A 9248-nucleotide genomic window follows, 5' to 3' on the forward strand; every position below is an offset into this window, starting at 1 on the left:
TAAGTTGTATGTTGTAGTCAGGTCAAGATTTTTCTAATACTCTATAGAAATTGTATTAGATATGAAAATCCTATGGACTTAGGTTGCTTTAATAGCCATTTGTAAATCCTTTAATAGGGTGGCATTCCAAGTGAATTTTCTAAAGTCCTTTAACCAAGCCCACTTCTAACAGGGTGGTTAAATCGTCTAATAAGGTCACATTTGACAGTGTGTTGTAAGGCTTTGATAGGGAAAGCCTTTAATAGGACATCACTTCAAAAGAGTGAGGATTTAGTAGCATATTATTGGTGGTTTTTTCCAAATTGCATTTCCACATAAATTACTATGTTATGTGTTGATTTCTTATGTGTTATATTTGCATTTTGATTTATAGCAACTTGTTGATTAGATAAGTCAAAGCTTGGGTGAATGAATGGTTGAATGGGCTCACTATACTTAGTGAAAAGTTTGAATAGGACATTTGGACCTTGAATAATTGATTCACTACCCTCTCTCACTTATTCTAAAACATTTCTAATAGTTCTAGTAAACTTGCTATATCTGTTAGCAAAGTTTTTATTATGTGGATTGAGGTGGAGGATGTAGAGAAGATGTTGGTCATGTTTTTTTCCTATGTCATCATAAAGATATTGTGCTATGGGTTATTGGTTTGAGTCTACAAATTAGGATTTGGCCATGGTAATATTATTCAGACCCTAAGAAAAAGCCCTACTCTAAGTATCTTTGGTGTCGTCTATGTCATATGATCATCATCACATAGTTAAGCGCAACATTTTTTTTAAATGGTCATAGTTTTTGGGAACCTTTTTAGGCTTTTATCAACATTTCATACAAAAATTTTGCATCGTCAGATCTTTCTAAGATCTATGGTAGTCGATATGTCATGTTGAAGGATTTTGCTTACTTTGTCTTTGGCAACATAGTGACCAAATTTGTTGTTACCCTTGGGACCCAGCTAACATTTTATGTGAACTTTTAATGTTTCACCAACACTATCAAAATTTTCTAAACTCAATGGAGGTTGCTATGTTGCAACCAAAAAGTTGTAAGTTTTCACTGGTAATAACATAGTGACTCCCCGTAAAAGTGAAAGATGGTGGGATTAATGTATGTCAAGCACCATAAAAAAATGTTCTTTATCATTAATGCACCACATAATTTTCATGGAACGTCAGAAGTAATAAATGCAATATTAGTGGTAAGAACATGCATCTCCTTTTCTACGAAAATTTTTCAAATGACTTGGAGGTCGCTATGTCATGACTAGAAAACTTATCATTTTGGTTGGTAGCGACATAGCACCTTCTTGATAAATCAAAACATGGTGGGAATTGGAAAGGAGGTGACACCCAAAAGATGATTAATAATAATACTTTGCCAACATGTCAAGGTGATACTTTGTTATATATTACATGGATTTGCACTCAGGAAGAAGGTAGATGAACAGTTGGAACCATTAGATAAAAGTGCATCAAAGGCTATCACCAAGTCGTTATGAGAAATTGTTTGATTTTTAATGGTAGCGACATGGGAAGAAAAGGGAGAAATGGAGGGACTCGCCATATTCATGTTAAAGAACTGGTGAAATGCACGTCATCATATTATAATGAATCAATGATGGTTGTTATCTTGCATAAGGAAACTGCTCACTATCTAAGCATAGAAACATAGCAAGAATACAACACATGTACACAAGCACTAACGGGTCCAGGTCAAGTTGCTAGTGGAAAAAGTAAAGGCTTATGTGGAGAATTTCTATTGCATTAACTACTGACTTAGCAAGCAGGAAAATTAATCATCCATGATCGTATCCCTAGATTATCATATTTTTGCAAGCAATAGTGTGTTTTAAAAAATAGAAGGTGGTGCCACCCTATTCTCCTTATAGTTCATTTATGAAGATTGAAATCTCCTCATGTGAACTAGGAATAGAGTATATTGTAGATATATTTGCTAATTCTTCTCCATGCAAAAAAATCTTTAGACTTCCAAAGAGCTCAGAGTCATTAAGAAATTGTACTTGGTGATTAAAACATGAAGAAATTTCTAGTAATCATAGTGTGTTCTATAATTATAGTTACAAAATGGTGAAGAGAAAGTAAGTTTCTTAATCTAGTATATATTAAGCCTTCTACTATTCTACAATTTTAGTCCTCATGCCTCCAAAGAAAGTTTTCTTAGGTCAGGTAGACTATTTATCGAGAAACAAACATGATGATCTCCTTGAGTTATTGCTTAAGTCCACAAATGAATTTGCTCAAGGAAAAAAGTTACCCTCTTTAACCTTAGACTCAAGATTGCCAACAGATTTTATGATAAGGGAAATTGGGTTAGAGATGCCAAAAATTCTCAAACAGGGATTTTCCTTTTCAAAAAATGGTTCTCAGAAAGGAAATGATTTGCTCCTCATGGGAATACTTGGAACTTTGACTTGTGAAAACTATTGGTCCCTAGTGTTTTTATGGATTGTGACCTATTAGTGACTATTGTCAAAAATTATGACCAGAAATCAGAGTAATAAGAAGGTTGAATGGTGAAAGTCTGATCACAATAAGCCCTAAGGAAATTTGAGAAGTTTTTGGTCTTGAACCACTTTCAGATTATCATATACCTATTAACCTACAAGAATTGGAAAAATAATATTTATCTAAAAAGGGTAAGATTAGGTAAGACACATTGTGGGCACACATAGACACAATTTGGAACCTGCCAATAATCATAGCATCTATAAGGGAACCTTTTCAAAAGGAATATTTCACTTCCTGGGCTGTGGAGATATATATGACTCTATGTAGGGTTTTTATTGAGGATGAACAAAATGTCATGCCTATAAATTTAATGTACATGATAGCTCAAATTTCTTCTTTTGGTGTTGATATTATTTTTGATTTTGCCTCTAATTTAGTAGAAGAAATCCATATAGGCTTGGTTGGAATTGCCAAGGGCAAGATAAAAATTTTTTTTGGTCACTAGTCATTGCTGATGCACATGTTCTTGTTTTGTGACATATTTTGGGAAGGAAATGGTCTTGAATAGAGAATAGGATAGAGAAGCTCTACCAGTTCCATTATGGGGTGAAGATATGACTTGGGATGTAGAAAATTCTAGTTTTACTAGGTTTGATAGGTACTTTGCCTCAAGGATAAGCTGCCTCTTATTAAGTGACAATCCTGGAGTTTCTAGGGTACTAATAAATCTTGTTAGGCGCATGGATAATCCTACAAGTCTAAAAGTATCACATAATTGGGGAGATATTATACCCTACTCTATTTCAACTATTTTTAGAGTTTATGGTTTCCAAGGGACTCCTCATGTATTGCCCTACAATGTATCTTTAAAAGTTGGGATAGCTAAGATTTTGTGGCAGCTGGGAGGATTGGAGGAAACTTATTTGGATAGAAGAAGTAGAGGCTCAATTTTTCCAACTTGAACTATAACCCACCATTTTGCAATTACAAAAGGTGGTTGGTTGTTTTTATAAAGGTTTCTAGACCAATATAAGATTTCTCTATCTCATGCCCATTTTTGTGATATTTAGGGATTTTATGATCTAATTTTTAGAATTAAGGCTAAGTTTGGTTCCATAAAGAATGAGCCCTATTTCCCTAAGGATATAATTAGGAATGAGTTCTCTTTGTAGGAGCAAGATGCTAAGAAGTAGAAGTTGAGAGTTTTTTCAAAAGTTTTGGAATTTATTCATTGTTTTGACAAAGATTATGAGCCTCTTGGTAATGCAAAAACTAAGGTAGATAAAATAAATAAGCTCATGCTTACTTTTCCTAAAATAATGGAAATAATGAATGAGAAGAAGCAATTTTTTATCAATACTCATCAAAAAAATGCCGACAAGGTCATGAGGAGATTAGCATTCACTCCCAATGTTTGAACAAGACCATTTATTGTCCATAAAAGAACTAGTTATGATATAATTCATAACAAAACGAGATTTGTAGATAAAGGGAAATAGATAACAGCATCTACTAGTGTATCCTTTGAGGAAAGACTTGATGAACCCTCCCCTAAAAGGTAGAAGATAATAAGGGAACAAGTACCTCAGACTAAAGCTTATTCACCTACACAATACCCATTGAAAATTTAGGGTGAATAACTCACTAGGGAGTAGATAGAGAAAATGGAATCCCAAGGGCAAATATTCATCACACAGGCTAAGTTGGAAGAAAGAAATCTGTAGGAACCTTCAATGCATAGCTTAGAATTGACAATAGTAGACTATAGAGGAAAGGAGCTAGATATTGTAATTAAATAGGCCAGCTATGAATTTTTATTTGATGAAAATTTTATTAGAACAAGAGCCTTTTACCAATTTAAATGGAGAGAAAATATGGGAAAATACGAGGAAAGGTGCAACAAGCTAAGAACAAAGCATCCAGAAATGGAAGATGCAACCATACAGAATCAAATAAAAGATGAAATGATGCAAGAATTCCAAAATATAACCCCCGAAGAAGGGAGACAGATGGTAAAATCATTTGGTATTCCACTGCTACCCAATTGGGATATAGTAGATGCTCTAGTTTTTAATTCTATTTCTAATAAACTAAGCATAGAAGATCAGAATAAGAAAGAAATAAAAGGTGCCACATTTAGTGAGGACCAGGTTGCCTTAGTCATTTGGTCAATAAAGAAAGGATCCAAGACTATTTCCTCATGATCAAATGATACTAGACTAATGGGAAATATAATTGTAAAGAGAGTGGAAGATACAACTAGTGCAGAGGCTACACATTTGGGTGTTGGTGTATCTAACCTAACTTTAGTTAGTATAGAAAGAGATTAGAAGGAAAGGTTAGTATTGCAAGAGAGGTATGAAAAGGTTTTCGAAGCCTATAATAAGAAGTTCAAAAGAGAATTGAAATTTAGAATAAGGTGATGGGATCATCTACTACGCCAAGGATCACATACCCTTACCCACCAATGGAGTGTTTTATATCCACTCCCCTTATTGAAATTCTTGATACACCATAGAGGCCACAATATTATATAGCTAAATATTTTCAAGAGGAGAGGAGAAAATTGTGGGTCTTACATGTAGAGTTAAATGTGTAATATGAGGAAAAACTAAGAAAGGATCTCATGTATTTGGTTGATAAAACTGAATGACCATTTTTTTATGATCGGATAGAAAAGGTAATAAACATATGGGAGGAATTAAGAGCTAGCGATGAGACATTGAAACCCATTATCAATAAGTGGAGTAAGAGGATAAAAGAAATCACATTTTTATGTCACTGTGTCATAAAGTTTTCACAGGACCACATAGAAAAAGATTATGATGTTGTTAATGATATTTCAGAATTTGATGATAAAAGAGTTGAGTTGCAGAGAAGAATTGTTAGCTACTTAGATAAGTATAGAAGTGAAAAATTCTATTTATTCCAACTTGCTTTGGATAAGAAGAATAGATTGAAAATTTAAGGATGAATGGACCAAAGATTTAGATGAACTATTTTGTTAGAGAATAAATAGAGTCATTAATGAAAAAGGATATGCATGGTGGGAAACCACAACAGACGAAATTGTGAAGGTCCAATTATTCTTTGGTTCTTTAAAACAAGATTTTGTTAGCATTGACAAAGTGGCTGATTATGTAATCAAGAAGCAAAATGAAATTCTACAATTTAATTGGGTAGATGACACACTTTTTGACAAGTGCATGGGAGATATTGTTTCTGATGAGTAGTGGGAAGAAGTTGAAAGTGATGATGATGAGATGGATCAACATGAAATATAGATCATTGATGCACCTTAGGGAGATTAGAGGAAAGAAGAAGACAAAGAAGGGAAACCATCTCAAGTGGAAAGTATTAAGGGTCAAATAGATGATGTGACAAAAACAAACCCAGATATAATTGTCATCTTGATAGTACATGATGATGCAAGTTGAAATGCACGAGTTAGGGTAAATTTGTAGGAATTAGAGCTGGACACATCATTGGTGAACCTAATGGCTACATATTTTGAGGATTTAGAATAGCAAAAGGCCAATCATGAAATTTGTAGCATTTGAAATATAACAAAAAGTAGGCCCATCAAAAGAAATACCCTGATGTAAAGTTGATTTGTTACACACAATTTTGTCTTTTTGTGATAGTTTTAGAATGTAAATATCTTTTGTCAAAAGGAAAACTATTAGTACTCTATTCCTAAATCTTGTTGCATATCACCCTTTATAAGTGAGATTCTAGAGCTAGAAAAAGGTATTGAATCATTTTCTTTTAGTCTTCTTTTAAGCCTATTCAGTCTAGCTTTTCTGGATGCGTATTTTATGATTTTTTTTCCTTGCATGTTTATGAGAGTATATCATTTTTATAGGATTCAGATGTTTTTTCTTGAGTCACTTTGAGTCTTGTTCAATTGTATACCAATTTTTCAAATGAACTAAGTAAAAAGATGAACCATCCCCATATTTTTCTAGCTAAATCTTGTCCCCATTTTGTTATCTAGTTATCTTGAATTTGTATAAGAAAGTCTTGCTCAATTGAATATAATTGAATCAAATTGTATGCCAATTTACTATTGATTTTAATTCAAAGAATTAAGTAAATGCTTCAGTAAAATTGATGGGATAGCCATAGTAATAGGAGGATTTTTATAAGAATGGATTTTAGTGAGAATTGTTGATAACATTGATTGTAATGTAATCAATTAGATCTATGAATTGAATAGACTCCAAATCCCAATAGATAAGGAACTGATCTAATTATTCTAGTCTATAGATGAAAAGGTCATAAGCATCAACCTTAAATTTGAAATCAATTTTATTTTACTTTTCAAAGAGTTAGCAATGCTAGTTGGCACTTGTTTACACTTAACTTTTGAGTTTTAGTCAGCTATTGTGGCTAGAATTATGTGTAAACGTATGAAGAATGGTGACCAAATCTGATTTTAAGGGATGTGTATTATTGTAGAGTGTCATGGAATGAACTAAATATGTGTATCATGTTACTTTGAGAATCTTCCATCCCTTAGGTATACCCACCTTAGTTCTACAAAGCCTAAAGAGTAGAAAATCAGTCTTGATTTTGTTGAAGTTGGATCGAGATAAGAAGCACATATAGATTGTCAATGAGAAGTAGTTGATCGTTAGATTTTGTGAGTTTCATTATCTTGGTATTAAGTAAGTTGTGTGCTTAATAGTTGAAAAACACCAACAAAAGACATGTTGGTTGATGATGTGGCTAAGCTCGCTCATCATAATATTGTGCATATGGAAAGTTATTCAAGTTGCAAGGTAGAAGATTTGTGTTATCTCTAAATGTAATGTGTTCTTAATGTGGTCCTATAATAATTAATTGAGGTCTAACAATAGACTTAGGGAATTGTTTTGAGGAAAATATTATAAAGGAAGGATATTTTCCTTTATCATGCTATAGAATGGTATGTTTTTATGATTGATGATAAGTAACAGAGAGTGAAGAATGTGAAATCAAACAAAGCAATGTGAAAATGAAGGAAACTTCATTGCCAACATTTTGTTGAGTGATCTGAGGTTTGATATTTGGGTTTGTGATTTGTGACATAGTCTACAAGGTCTGATAGTGATTGGTTTGGTTGACAAAAAAAAGGAAAAGAGAACATAACATTAAATTACATGTTTGAGTAGTGAGCTCTTCTTCTAGTTAAAAGTGCATGTTTCGATAGTGGGCTCATCTTACACACATTGTGCTACAACTCCTAATAGAGTTGGCTTGACTCCTAATAGGGCTAGAATCTATTAACAAGGATTCAAATTCTTCTAACATGGACCCTATGTATTAAATATTTTAATTGACTCCTAATAGGGTCCAACCTCTATTTATATTAGTATATCATCTTGTGGGCATCATTCCCACCATGGTTTTCCCTTTGATCAAGGGTTTCCCTAGTCAACATATCTTCTATAATTGTCTATGAGCATTTTATTATGGTTGCTATTTACTTTTGGTTAAAGAAGATAAATGTTTTAACATTCAAATAACTAATTCACCCTGCCCCCCTCTCAATTATATTGGTGGATTATTATTTCTAATAGTTGATATTAGAGCATTAGTTCCTTGAAGATAAAGTCTACAAAATTTGAGAGATCCATGGCAAACATGTTCAGATAGATAGTCAAAAGTTTGATGGAAAAAATTATGTTAGCTAGAAGGAAAAGATGAAGACACATTTGTTGTGTATGGGTTTTGGATATTGGATCTTGACAAAATTAGAGAATACAATCATTGCTAAAAATGATTTTGAAATTTGCATCGGGGTAGAAAGAGATCTTTTTATGTGTTATATGAGATAAAGAGAAGCATTATTAATAGCACTTCTTGAAATTGAGTACAATCAAGTAAAATAACTTGCTACTTTACATTTGATTTGGAAAGGTTTAGAAAATAGTTTGGAAGGTGATGCACACTCTAAGAAGTTGAGACTACAAAGTTGGATTTGTGCATTTTAAGATGCTAAAATGATGGAAAATGAATTTGTAAGAACATATATAGGTAGGATATCAAAAATTATTGTAGGTATTAAAGCTCAAGGAGGAACCAAAGAAGATGATGGTTATATGGAAGATATTGAAGACTCTAACACCACCATTTAAGATAGTAGTTCATATTATATAGTTGTTGATATCTTGTACCAAAGATTGCACAAAAGATTCATGTTTTGGAAGAGTTGAAGTAGTTGAGAATGAGCTTAGAGAGTCCAGAGAATTGACTAGAATAGAGATAGCTTTTAGTGCCCTGAATATACAACTTAGTTTATCAAGGAGCACAAGTGTTAGAGGAGATTTTGCTAGCAATAGCAGATTTGAGGAAGACACAAAGATTGAAGAAGGAGTAGCCCTTTTGGTAAAAAGAGAAAAGGGAGGTAAGAAAATCTTTAAATGTTGGACTTGCAATTAATATGGTCGTTGTGCATTGAAGTGTCCTTAAATAGAGAAAAGTATAAGAGAAATTACAAACCTAGAAAAGATAGGGAGTTTTTGTATGCAAATGAAGATAATGATTATGATGAACAAGCATTAAGTGCTAGTGATGATGAAATTGGATTTGTGGTGATTAGAGAAGAAAGTCCAAAAAAGGTAGCTTTATTGTCCTAGGTTGAGAATAAATCCAATTGGATTATTGATAGTGGTTGTTTACATCATATGTAAAGTGGCATGAACAAGTTAGTTGACTTCAAAAGTCAAGATGGAGGAATTGTTAGAGTTTGAAACAATCCAACATGCCAAGTTAAAGGTAGTGCATCTATAACTC

The sequence above is a fragment of the Cupressus sempervirens genome, chromosome 4 (assembly GCF_028749045.1).
Source record: "Cupressus sempervirens isolate cs-2001-9-10 chromosome 4, ASM2874904v1, whole genome shotgun sequence".
In the NCBI taxonomy this organism is placed as follows: domain Eukaryota; kingdom Viridiplantae; phylum Streptophyta; class Pinopsida; order Cupressales; family Cupressaceae; genus Cupressus; species Cupressus sempervirens.